The 8,521-nt window shown below is 41.7% G+C and overlaps 1 long non-coding RNA gene across 1 annotated transcript; it reads left to right on the forward strand.

Annotated features, from left to right (window-relative positions):
• Window positions 1-2,211: 2,211 nt before the first annotated feature.
• LOC115593699 (uncharacterized) lies at window positions 2,212-5,772 on the forward strand. Its single transcript, XR_003986348.1, has 2 exons — window positions 2,212-2,716; window positions 4,762-5,772. It is a non-coding gene; the product is annotated as an uncharacterized LOC115593699 (long non-coding RNA).
• The last annotated feature ends 2,749 nt before the right edge of the window (window positions 5,773-8,521 follow it).

Consider the following 8,521-nt stretch of genomic DNA (forward strand, 5'->3'; position numbering starts at 1 on the left):
AATATTTAGCTCTTGTATATAGAACAGATGTATTTAGTTGTTGTTTCACTAATCAATAAGATACAATGATGTGTGGCTCCACAGGTGTTGAATAAGACTTTACATTCCAAGAGTTAATCTTTTATTTGTCCGTCTTTTACATCAGGCTACTTTACATCTTTATTTTTTTTAATTTCGGAAACTTAAATACATTAAATCATGATTTATTTTTCTAAAAAGGTCACTTTTCATATAGTTTGAGTTGTATTTTCATTGTGATAACAAAAAAGTCTGCCAACACCAACAATATTCTTTGAACAACAAATCCACGTGAAATTAGCAAGAACATTGAAGAAAACTAACAAAAGTGAAAGCTAATGGAGCTAACGGCAAGCACACAGCAGGGTTGAGAGGCTCACTACAGATGAGTATGAAGCATTAAACAGTGAACTGCAGTTTAATGTGAAAACACAACACGTCTACAACAACGTACTACTTTCAATGTGATAAAAAAGTTGTGAGTAAGTATTTTTCATCATCGTTTTTGTGACAAAATCAAGACAAAGATGTGTAGACTGACAGGGTTAGTGTAGTCTTTCCTCCAACTAAACTGATAACCACACTGGTTATTTTGTTGAGTATATGAACAAAAAGGCACGCAGATTCAGAACCTGCTGATTGAGTTTCTCAACAAAAAGACAAACTCTGTCAGGGCAAAAATAAAAATATCACAACCGTTTTTTTAAAAGTTTGAAGCTCGTTCAGTGAAGATACAATGTAATTAGATGTTAATAGATTTTAATAAATGTAAATAGATGTTAATGGATGTTAATAATTCAGTCAGTGAGTGGACATCTCTTTATCTATTGGTGTGAATCTCTGGATCGACATCATTCCAAACACTTTGAAGCAGGTCGAGTGCTATCGAGCGTTTCAGCCTCGCATTAGCATCATGTAGCATCGTGTTCATTAGCCCCATGCTGGACAGCTTCAGGCCTGTTAGCCCGGTGCTCATTAATGTGGAACCACTCAAAGTTAATGCTGCTCGCTGCCGTCTGTCCACATTCAGTCAGTCTGTCCTTATTAGCATAATATAATTAGAATCAGCAGACTTGCATATGAGCCATTGACTGGTGTTAGCTGGACACTAATGTCTGCTGGAGTGGATGTGACACGAAGCTTTAATACACAGAGGAGGTAAGATGGGTGGAGAGAAGGGGAGGAGATAAAAGAGGAGATGGAGGAAGATAGAGGACAGTCTCCTTATCAGTTGTTTCTATAGCAACAGGACTCAAGTGAAAGGAAGCGAGACAGATTCATCACTACTGTATAAACTGGATCTGATCAGCCACAAAGAGGCCCTGGGGCCAAAATGAGCTCTGGATCATCTGAAGACCCCCGACTATTTATGTGCTCTATGTGACCAGTGATGCATTTCAAGTACCCATCAAACACAACCGACGACACCTGAAAACTATTTTATGTCTCAGCTTCAGCTCCAGACAAGTATTCAATAGTAGATAAATATGACAATGTAAATGATAAAGTTTATAAGATAGTTGATTATTTAGTCTCATTCCCAACTTGTCAAGTACTGACACTACTGAACCAATAGATTGGAAAAGAGCCAAGTAACTCAAGCTGATTATTATTTCTCATTCTCATTTTTATGAAATATGAATAATATTATAATATCAATTGCGTCAGGATTTATTTAATGATAATTAATACCTTCATCAGTTGACTTTTGCCATCCAGGTAACCATAGAGAGCCAAATTCACGCCCCTTATTTCCGAGAGACTTTGTATTGTCATTAATGCAGAGAGACAGATCATTTTTTGATTCTGTTTGTATTGTCATGAAATACACATAGGATGTTTGTCAATTTAAAAGATAATTTTCCAAGTCGAGAAAGTCTGTCCTAATTAAAATAAGATATCATCCAGTTTTGTGTTAAACCGCTCAGTGAACTACATCGTCTCAAGATGAAAATCACAGTAAATCCAGTCATGCTGACTGTTGGAAAAATTATGCTTATGTTATCAGTTTCTTGCATTGCATTGATATAACCTGCTTTCCTTCCTTTATATGTTTGTGGAAATGTACCAAGCTCCTGGAAAAGTACTGCGAAGAAACATACTCACCCTCCGGCGGGACCACAAGGCCTCGAATGGCATCTTGTGTGAATAACTGATGGTGGACATCATAAGAATGTTTGTGTGAAGGATAGATGCTGAAGGCCATAGGTCCGAAAGTGTGTACGTGTACTTCTCCATCGTGCATAACAACTGTATGACTCACATGTACTGTCAAAGAGCCAATCATATACGTTTACGCCCAAATGTATGACAATAAAAGATGTGCATGGGGAAGAGCTCGTTGGAACTCAGGAGCCCAGACTTTGTGTGCTGACTTCTGCTCTTCCCCTTTGCCTAGAAAGACAATCTCCGTGTCCGTGTCTCATTTCTTAACAGATTTAAACCCAACATTTCTTGGTGCCGTGACCCGGATCTCAACATACCCAACTCTGCCAGAAGGAGGACGACACACCGAAGCCCGTCGATGGCCAGGACCACAACAGGTGGCCTGAAGGAAAGCCCGGGGGAGTGAATTCTCCGCTCGGCCGGTAGTATAGACGTCCCCTCCAACTGAACAGGGTTGGATTGACGGGATCCGGACTTTGAAACTAAGGAGACAGGACCGGAGAACTGAGGAAAAAACATATCACCTTTTCTTGTGAGTAAAAACACTCTACATTTAGAAACACGTTATTGCAAGTTCCTAGGCAAAGTAAAATAGAAACAAAATTAAAATCAGTTTAAATAGTATTTCTCTTTGAAGCAGCAGCATAGACTGAAACCTTATCGGTGTAAACGAATGTCTATGGCCTGTTGAAGTAGAAGAGAACGCATAAAAAACACAATGCAGACCAGGGAAAAGCATTAAAAGAAACGATCACTGAGAAAAAAGAAAAAAACAACAACCTTTTTTTCTTCCTTTTCTCCCCCTTACAATGGGTGGGAAGAATTCTCGTAAAACTGTAGAAGAAGACAGTACAGGTGATAAAAAATATATGAAACAATGGAATCCTCAAAGTGTCAAGTATCTGAATAAATGGAAAAAGAAGTATGGATTTACAGGCCGCCTAAAAGAAAGAGAAATAAAGGATTTAATATCCTGCTTGGAGATCAGTCTCATCACCAAGCGAGGGAAAAAGCATGAAGAAAGAGCTGACGAGCTCCGCATAGCGCAAGGATGGAGCTTTAGCAGTAACACAGGCCTGTACAGAAAAGCCATAAACCACACTGTCAGTGCACTTCCCGCTGTACATGAGTTGCGCCCTTGACACCCTCCCACAAGCTGTTTGCTTACTGAAGAGGAGGAAGCAGACTTAAAGGGCCTCTCACCCAGTTTATGGACTACAGGACCTGCAGATGTAGGTTTGATGACAACTGCAGCCCCAGTGCGAATCCAGCCAAAATCTGACTGGAGGCCCCGCGTTAAACAGTATCCGTTAAAACCAGAAGCATTACAAGGCACTCGCCCAGTGATTGAACAATTGTTGAAAGCTAATGTTATTTGCGAATGCCCCGATTCCCCGTGTAAAACCCTTTACTCAAACTGTAGATTGCAGAGAAGGATTTATGACTTCTGTGCTCACTCAACTGCATGGTGGGAAAATGAAACCTGTTGCATTCTACTCCAAACGATTAGACTCTGTAGCTATAGCTCTGCCTCCTTGTGTACAGGCTATAGCTGCTGCTGCTCTAGCTGTACAACAAGCGGCCTCGGGATGTTTTGGCAATTCTGACACGTACTCAGCAGAGGCAATACACCCTCTTATCACCCTCGATGTCCTCCGTGATATGCAGACCTCTGCTCCTGATAATGAAAAACAGTATTGGGTCAAACAAGGCGCTGAAACAGACAAAACAGGACTGTATACACAGGCTAACAAACCTATTCTCCCTAAAAACTTGTACAAAGCTGCCGCCATTTCGAGTCATGGGCCTTGCCATGTCTCAACAGGAGGGATGACAGACCTAGTAAACAGAAGCTTTGTAACCTATGGATTTAATTCCTACTCAAAAAACGTTTGCAGATCATGTGTAATTTGCATAAAACACAACCCACAGGGCAATGTAAGACCAAAACGAGGGAAATTCCCAGAACCAACTGAACCTTTTCAGACTATGCACATGGATTTCATAGAACTAAACAGAAGCGGGCCATACAAATACTGTTTGGTAGTAGTTAATGCATATTCAAAATGGGTTGAAATAATACCTTCAAAAGCTGCAGACTCACTGACAGTAGCAAAAGCATTGTGCAAAACAATTGTGCCACAGTATGGGATCCCCGAAGTATTGTACAGTGATAATGGTGCACATTTTGTAAACCAAGTTGTAAGTCAAGTTGCAAAACACTTACAAATAAGTCTAAAAAATCATTGTGCCTACCACCCCCAAAGTGCAGGTCTGGTAGAAAGAACAAATGGGATTGTCAAATCTCGGTTAAAGAAATGCATGGAAGAAACAAAGAGACCATGGCCTGACTGTTTAGATCTAGTAAAATTGTACATGAGAATCACTCCGACCGATAAAGGGTTAACCCCATTTGAGATAGTTCATGGTAGGGCATTTAGACTCCCTGTTGTCTCAAAAGACCTTGAGGTGTCTGAATAAGAGACAACATTGGCGGAGCACATGAGAAAACTGTTGGACCAAAAAGATGTTTCCAAAACAAATTTACTGCCCTCTGATTCTCTTCCCCCTCCACAGGACAGCCAGAAAGTGAGGCCAGGGGACTACATATTCGTCAAAATCATCAAAAGAAAATGTTGGTCCAGCCCACGGTGGGAGGGTCCGTACCAGGTCCTGCTAACAACACCAACAGCAGTAAAGATTGCAGAAAGGACAACTTGGATCCACCTCAGCCACTGCAAACTGCAGCCTACCTCTGTCTCAACTGGATAGTGGGGAAGTCTGGGCTACAAAGGGGGCTCTGCTATATAGCAGCAGGGCCGTCTCAAACCCCAGTGAAGAAAACAACTGATCCCTGTCCTATTAGGATGACAGAGCAAGGTGATGCAGAATCGGATTGTTCTGGACTTGCTAACAGGATCACAAGGAGGAGTGTGTGCAGTTATTGGACAAACATGTTGTACCTACATCCCTGACGGCAAATGCAATTATTATCCCAAAGGTATGAGTTTGTTAATCCTCAACCTTATGCTGATTCCGGAGTGTAAAAATGTTTTACACCTCGTCTTTTTCCAATGAAGGTATTATCGAAAATGGCGACAAGAGATAATAACCTGACGAACTAAAAGTACGAGCAATAAAACTGATAAACAGGAGGGAAATGTTGGAAAAATTATGCTTATGTTATCAGTTTCTTGCATTGCATTGATATAACCTGCTTGCCTTCCTTTATATGTTTGTGGAAATGTACCAAGCTCCTGGAAAAGTACTGCGAAGAAACACACTCACCCTCCGGCGGGACCACAAGGCCTCGAATGGCATCTTGTGTGAATAACTGATGGTGGACATCATAAGAATGTTTGTGTGAAGGATATATGCTGAAGGCCATAGGTCCGAAAGTGTGTACGTGTACTTCTCCATCGTGCATAACAACTGTATGACTCACATGTACTGTCAAAGAGCCAATCATATACGTTTACGCCCAAATGTATGACAATAAAAGATGTGCATGGGGAAGAGCTCGTTGGAACTCAGGAGCCCAGACTTTGTGTGCTGACTTCTGCTCTTCCCCTTTGCCTAGAAAGACAATCTCCGTGTCCGTGTCTCATTTCTTAACAGATTTAAACCCAACACTGACAACTGCAGCTATGTGAAAGGAGAGTTCATCAGTTCTGCAAGCTGCTATTGTGTTAAAGTTAAAGCAACATTTTCAAACATTTAAAACTATTTTACTGTTAAATAACAGCTTCAGAATCCTTTTAATGTTATGGTAAATTGTAGGGTGAATGCTGTCTCTGTCTCACTCCCTACACCCCCCAATCACTTGTTTATACAATATGTAACTTCAGTGAGAAGGTAGGATAGCAGTTTGTGCCACCTTATGTACAGTACACACACACATCAACTATCACTGCTTTTGGCGAAATTAGATCTTAATTTATGGAGGTAATGTTTTATAGTTTCCCCTCTAATGTCTTGTAGCTGCTCTGCCTCAACTTTGCATGATTTACAGAGTTTCCTGAAAGCAACCTGTAAATGCCAAGGCCCCAGGAACAGCATCAGCCCATGAAGCCAACTTTCGTAGTGGCCAAACCTATAATTACATCATCATGTATTGCCCTGGAGCCCAAAGTGACCTTTTCCATAAACTAACATTGTGAAAGAAGCATCTGTAAAATGTTGAACACATTTCTTTGAGTGTCACAAGCCCAGCAAAATGACTCATTTGACTGTCATCATTAGTTCTGTTCAGTCCCAAAAAATTTGGAAAGTGTAGAAGAGGCGCACAATTCAATTATTTCATTTCAATTTAAGTTAGCTGGGCTCTAAACTAAACCAGAAGTTAGCTGGCTCGGTTGGTGAATTCTCTGAGCATTGAAGTCAAGCTTTTTTGGCTTCATGCACCACTGAACAGCTTTCATAGGAATGAATGTGGCTCCTCCTCCAACACTGTATGTGATGTAATGTCCTGCCCTTGGTTTATGTCCGTCACATCTGGCCCGCCGGTATATAAGACGCACACCGTTGACACTACAAGTCCCAGAATTCACTGCAACAGTGAGCATGCCCAGACTGGCAAGCCCACCTGCACCTTCCCCCCACTTTATTGTCCATCCGAGGTCAGAAGTCAACTGCGCTCATTACTTTTAAATGCAATTAAATATAACTTCCAAAAGAAATGGCCAAATGAAAAGTGGACTATGAAAACAGGGGCAGTGTCTGTTTACAGACATTAGCGGTAAACCATTTTGCCTTGTTTGTGGAGCTGACGTGGCCTTAATTAAAGTCACAAAGACAGTCACTGTGCCCTATCAGACAGAGGTGCAATGGCTTAGTCGAGCAAAAGTGCTTAATAGATTTCTTGAGTGGCATGAGGAAATCTGCCAGTTTCTGGAAAGCAAAGAGGAGGACACCACAGAGCTCTGGGGCAAAAAGTGGCGATGTGAACTGGCGTTTTTGTGCGACATAACGAAACATATCACTGTGCTTCAGGGACAAGGACGACATGTATGGTGTAGTGAGAGCTTTCCAAACAAAGCTGCGCCTGTGGGCGACTCAGATGCAGCAGGGAAACTTTAGTCACTTGGTGTGCTGCCAAACAATGACAAGACATGTTTCCACCGCTCTCCCGACAGCACATTTGCTGATAAACTGGGCGCACTTGGCACAGAGTTCACACAGCAATATTTCGACTTTGCGGCTCAGAAATTAAAATTTGAACTGATCAGCAATCCAGCACCTGTAAACCTCCAAATGGAGCTGATAGACCTCCAGTGTAATAATACACTCAAGGCGTAGTACGACTCTGTGGGTGCTGCACAGTTTCCAAGCTTCATCCCTGCAACCATGCCTCAAATCCGTTTACATGATTCTCAAATCTTCTGCATGTCTGGAAGCACATACCTATGTTAGCAGCTTTTCTGTGTGATGAAGATGAACAAAAATCCAACAAAGGAGTCGTCTCACTGATGCACACCATCACTCCATCTTGAGGGTTTCCACAGCACAGAACCTAACCCCAAACATGAACTGATGAAATGGCAGTTAGGAAAAGGTGCCAAACATCTGGCTCTAGCACATAAATATGCTTTCCTTTCGGCACTTGCATCCAATAGCCTGTTGATCCTTTTTAATAGATGTTGCCTCTGTTTTCCTGGTATTTAATTTTGGCTCTCACTGTGTTTGAGTTTGACACCCCTGATTTACACCATTAGCACAGCAGGTTTGGACTGCTTGGAAAAGGTTTTCAGTTCCAGGGCCAGAATGGACACCGGTACCGCAGACGGGTGAGTGAGCAATGGAACTAGGCTCAGCAGCCACTAAGCATAAAATGGGAATATTCAAGTAAAGTAGGAGCACCTCAGATTAAGCACAATACTTGAGTGAATGTACTTAGTTACATTCCACCTCTGACCTCATTATTTCTACACTCCTGTCTGTGGCCTTGAACAGTCGTCACTTGAACGTCACCCCCTCTGAATCAGACTGAAACAACTTTAAGGTTCTTATGCGACCACTTGAATATTTCCATTTCAGCACATTAAGAACACGACTGCTTTAAGGACCACAGCTCACATTAAAGCGGCTCCAGACAAAACATTTGAATCAGCTGGTTGAGTTTGGTCTCAACTGACAGTTACGACTACAGCTCTGTCCATGTGTCCTCGTCTGTTTTAAAAGGATTCAGTTATTTGATGTCCTCTCCGGCTCGTAAACACTCTCTAAGTGCTCTCGCAAAAAAGAAAAAGAAATCAGAGGTGAATAAATGAATACTGAACAGCACTCTGCATCAAAGCAGAGACACAGGCCTGAAACCCATAGATGAGTTAAATAATGG

Source organism: Sparus aurata, chromosome 13, assembly GCF_900880675.1.
Source record: "Sparus aurata chromosome 13, fSpaAur1.1, whole genome shotgun sequence".
NCBI classification, from domain to species: Eukaryota; Metazoa; Chordata; class Actinopteri; order Spariformes; family Sparidae; genus Sparus; species Sparus aurata.